Source organism: Myotis myotis, unplaced genomic scaffold (assembly GCF_014108235.1).
Source record: "Myotis myotis isolate mMyoMyo1 unplaced genomic scaffold, mMyoMyo1.p scaffold_m19_p_3, whole genome shotgun sequence".
Lineage (NCBI taxonomy): Eukaryota > Metazoa > Chordata > Mammalia > Chiroptera > Vespertilionidae > Myotis > Myotis myotis.
In genome coordinates, this window is record NW_023416335.1 from 90,541,091 (window position 1) to 90,546,777 (window position 5,687).

Sequence of the window (5,687 nt, forward strand, 5' to 3'; positions counted from 1 at the left end):
TAAGAGCCAAAGAATTGCCTGACTGGAAGGATTCTATCATCTTTGGAAAAGTAACGATTGGAGGTAGCAAGGGGAGGTCAAACAATCACAATTTCTTCTGCTGTCCCTCTACAGAAGCCCTTTGAAGCTCAATAGCTCTTCTTTGTACTCTGTGCTTAACAGTCCTTGGAAGCAATAGCACATTCCCATTGAGGCATGCCAACCAGCACAGGCATACCTTATTTTATTTCACTTCATTTTATTGCACTTCACAAATATTATGTTCTTTTAAAAATTGAAGGCAAAAAGATTATGACTTGCTTTATTGTGATACTTGCTTTATTGCAGTGGTTTTTAACTGAACCCACAATATCTCTGAGGTATGTCTGTGTAGGTGAAGTTTCAAGGGGGCCAGTCATCATCAATGGGACTGGAGTAGAATGCAATGTGCGGAGAATAGGACACACAGGAGGTGCTGTACCTGCACATTAGGGTGTACACAAGCAGCACAGCAGTGCCACACTATTGAAGGTAGGTCAAGATCTGAACTGAGTCTATGTGGGGAAGTGGAGTGTGTGTGAGGAACATACATTTATTAACAGCATGTTATGTAAGTCAATTAATATGTATTGTCTTATTTCATTCATATAATGATCTTGGTAATACAGTAGGTATTATTCTTATGTCATAGCCCCATAGAAGTTATGTAATTTGCCCAAGGTTAATAGCTTCTAAATGCTGCTGGTACTCAAATTTGTCAGATCACTATTTTTGTTTTGTTTGTTATATCATCTGTCTCCATAAGCAGAAAAAGGTTTTCTAGGGTGCAAAGAACAACATGGGTATCTCTCCAGGACTTTAAAAGTGTGAGCCCAGAAAAATGTTATCCCTTTATGAAAGGGCAGGTGTTAAAAATTGTTCACAAATATCGAGTGTTCTAAATGTTTGGGGGTGCGGCCATACATCTGCCTACATGAGAATAGCTGAAATATATTCTCTGAGTGTTTCTTCACAAAAAGTTGTGAGGGTAATCCACCTTTGGCCTTGAAACAAGAAAGATTTTTGGACAAACATGGTGTTGGTGATTCCAAGAGGACTGGGCTCTGCAAATGGAGGAAGAAATGAACAACAAACAACTCATGATACTGCAGAAGAGCTTTTTTACTTTGTCAGGGAATTAATTTCTGATCTCAGCCTACTTATTGAATAGATTTGTAATGCTGAGGGAAGCATTTGTAATGCTTCAAAGTTAGTTCTGATGCATGGAGAGGAGCAGTCAATCAACTCCCTGTGATTTTAAGCAGAGTGGCGAACCATTCCTGTAGCGATGATAGAGATTCCCCCCAAATAACACCCTTTAACTGAAATTTTCACTGTCCTAGAGCTTTCAAAGTTGTCACACATTGATTAGTTGCTTTCACAGTATAAGCTAATACATGAACAAATAATAACTTTTCTCTTTTTTACTGGTGGTATTATCTTTTAGTATGTATAATGAAATATTTTTAAAGGATATTTACTATCTTTTAAAACCATTTTTATTATTAAGATTAAAAAATACACTAAAGTAGAGAAACTTTTTATCAAGATTCAGTGATTAGAAAGATTTGGCTTACCTGCTTTATGTATTTCTTTTTTCCCATTGATGAATATCTTCATCTCCTCTTACTTGAAAGATCTTTTTTCAGTGAAAAGTAATTTTTAGAACCATTGTTAAGTCCCTGATGGCTAAGATAAATCTAATACTGTTATTGGGTATTTAAACCTTTGTTCAATCAGACTCCTTTTTGTAGCTTTTTCTTCCAATATGACCCTACATGAATTTTATGTTATAGATAAATTAATTATAGTTCCTGAATACATTTTGAAATTTTCTTTCCCTATTTAAGCCATTTTTTTTCTACCTGGAATGCCTTTCTTCATTCTATTTCTGGCAAGGAAAGATCCTGGTGACCTGTTTATCTAACAGCTAAACTACATTTCCCACCCTCTCTTGTAGTTAGTGTGGGTATAACTGATTCTAGTCGTTCCCTTGCCTTGCCTATAGAAACCTGCCACAGTCACTTTCCTTGCTGTCTTCCTCTATCTGCAAACTGTCTATAAGTATCAGGACAAATGTTATGCAAATCAAATATTAAAGATGGAAGAGCCTCTATCTCTCTTGTCCCTGAAAGACTGAGTGGCACAGAGCCTCTACTCCATGATTTTGAATTCTTCATGTAGTAGAAAAAATTACTATTGAGTTAAACCACTCCCATTGTGAGATTTATCTCTTAGGATAGGTAGTATTACCCTAAAACAAATATATCTGTCCTTCAAGTCCAACTCAAATCCTCTCTTTTCTTTTATATCTTCCTTTATTGCTTCAGGCAAAAGTGATGCCTCCTCCCCTTTAAGAATTATAACATAGAGTTCTTAATTTTATTTTGATTTTATAGTACTTGTTCCAAGCTACCTTAACTTTCTGCCCACCTGCTTTCTAAAATTGTACCTGCACCCACACCCATTCTTTCTTCCTGTTTTTAAGTCTCAGTGGAAGATCCTGAAGTGCCCCTTCTCATGTCTTAGACCAGTTCCCTCTCTCTGGAACCCATCTTCCTCTTGCTGCAAGGATCTTATTCTGCTATCTGTCCTCTATGCTGCCTGTGGATTCAGATGCTGTTTCAGATGCTTTGCAGCATTTACAATGGCCATTGTTAGTTCTTTCATGGAACTCTTTTCCCCTTGACTTCTGTGGCTGCATCAGTTAGCACAGGCCAAGTTATGCTGCAGTGATCCAGTTACCATAGTGATACCATGGATATCAATGGTAACTGTGGCTCACAATGGTAAAGATTTATTTCTTACTCATGCTCCATGTTCATTGTAGGTTGGCTGCAGGTCCACTCTGTGTTGTCTTCATTCTGGGATGGGATTGATGAAGGAAACTCTATGGGACACGGTCACTCTTGAGGCAGAGGGAAAAACAGAGATCATGGGGAAGCACATACAGGCTCTTAAAGCTTCCACCTGGAAGTTACACAAGTCACTTTTGTTCACATTTTATTGTCCAGAGCATGCAGAATGGCCCCGTCTGACGTCCATGAGGCGTGATGTGTAATCCTTCCCCGGTGGGGCGGGGTGGGGGTGGGGTAAGTGACAGGGCAGCAGTACAGTTGACCATCACACTGCCTCCTCTTGTTTGTTTTCTTCTCTCTGGGCTCCTTGGAGTTTTCTTCTCTCTTGAATTCAGTTTTGCATGCCAGACACAACCCACATGTCTATGCTGCTTGACTTACTTAAGGTTTTCTAATATTTAAACTTTTTCAATTAATATTTCACCCCCAAATCCACATGTACCATTTCTCTTGGAAAATTAAAAGATCTGGAAGATCTGTGCTGGAATTCACCTGTGGTAGCTGCTGCTGGATGCAGCTGAACAGTGGCTGCCCTTTTTAGAATGGACTTATGTGCTACAATTGGGCCTTTACAGTTCATGTTACTGCCAGCCTGGTTGGTTGGTAGCCCTGTTTGCTAGGCCTTTTTTCAGTACTATTGTTCCTATACTTCCCTCCTTGGCTTCTATTCTACTCACTCTGCATAGACTCCTCAAGTAATCTCCTTTCCTGTGTCTTCAGTTTTTTTCCACCCATCCTCTCTTCCACACTGTTAATGTCTTACTTTAGGTTCTTTCCATCTTTTGCATGAATAATTTTGTCAGCTTTCTAACTGCTTTCCCAACCTCTAGTCTTTCAGGAACTCTGATCTACCCCCAAATAATTAATGCCTTGATCTATTATAAAGCCCATATCTGGTTATCAATCTCCAGCATGCAATTTTTAAATAATACACCATTGCTATAGGAGTGAGCTCAGTCTGTCTTACATGACTCTTCTACTGGCTCTGCCTTTCTCTCCAGTCTTACTTCTTGCTCCCACTCTCTTGCACTTATGTTTTGTCAAACTGAATTACTTTTATGGGCTATACTCTCTCTTACCAGGTATGTGCCACCCTTTATTCAGTGTGGGCAGTATCTCCTCCTCTGGGAAGCCTTCCTTGACCGCTGATCCTGTCATGCAGACTATGTTAGGTGTAATCTTCAATCCTTCAGAATCACTCTGTATCTCCTCACCTTAATACTCTTAATTATGATTTCTTAATTTCTCTACCTCTTTAGTTAGATGTTGCTATGGACTGAATTGTGTCCCCCTCAATTCATATGTTGAAGTCCCAACTCCCAGTATGTCAGAATATAATTTTATTTAGAGATATGGTCTTCAAAGCAGTGATTAAGTTAAAGCAGTTAGGGTGGGACTGTAATCCAATCTGACAGGTATCCTATATAATAAAATAGAAACATGCAAGTTAACTGTCCCTCCGCTACACTCAAGCCACGCCCACCATCTAATGAGGAGTGAGTATGCAAATTAACCCGGCAAAGATGGCGGGTAACTTGCATACACAGAGCAGAGTGGGAGAGCTGGCAGCTTGGGGGGAAGTGGCTCCCTCAGTCACTGGATGGAGAGCAGAACAGGAGAGCCAGAGGCTTGGGGGGGATGTGGCTCCCTCAGTTGGGAAAAACCCAGAGCGAGGGGAGCACCAGGAATGCTGAGAATCGTAGTTCTGATGGCAGCCCCAGGACCGGAAGCGGAAGCCCAGAGCACAGGGAGCACCAGAAGTGCTGGGAATCGTAGTTCTGATGGCAGACGGATCTCCTAGATACTAGAGCAAAGTGAGCCTGGAGCAAGTTCCTGTTGCGGTGGGGGATGGAGGGAAAGCAAAGGCGAGAGACATAATGAAAATCAGAGAGTCTAGGAAAAACTAAAGGGAAGATATCCTAAAACTTTCTAGGAAATCTCCACCAATGGAGCAAAGAAAAAAAAAAAGCCTCTATTATTCTGTGAGCAGCAAACCAAACTGGGTTGGGGGTCTCAGACAATTCGCTCATATGATTGCAAAGACAGACAGAAAGTCCCAGATTGGAGAGGGCTCCCCTGAGGGCTCCCAGATTGGAGAGGGTGCAGGTTGGGCTGAGGGAACCCCCCCTCTCCCTCCCAGTGCACTAATCTTCATGCACCGGGCCCCTCGTACTTTATAAGAAGAAAAGTAGATGTGCACATGCAGAAGAAAGATCACATGAGGACATAGCAAGAAGATGGCCACCTGCCAGTCAAGGAAAGAGGCCTCTGAAGAAATCAAACCTGCAAAACCTTGATCTTGAACATCCAGCCTCTAGAACTGTGAAAAAGTAAATTTTTTGTGTTTTAGGCCACTCAGTATGTGGTATTTTGTTCTGGCAGCCCTAGCAAACTAGGACAGATGATAAGCAATTTGAAGACAAGTTCAAGTCTTATTTCTCTTGGTGTCCTTATCATATACTCCAAATCCTGTCACATAGTAAAGGCAAAGTAAACATTCATGGAATCAATGATTGATAAATTGATTGATAAATGAATAAGCATGTTTGACATTGATAAATAAATAAAATCAGTTTTGAGATTTATTTTGATATGGCAAATTTGAATTTAATTAATTTATAACAAGGAGTCCTATTGTGAAAGAACTTTTAAATGACAGATGTGCAGGAAAATATTTGTTAGCTACTGACCTGGTTAGTGCTGAGGAGGAGGCCCACATCTCCAGTAGCTGGCAGAGTGCTAAGTTCTGCAGCCAGTCATTGGGGATGATCCATACAAAGCTCCAATGAGATGATTCAACCTGACATCCTT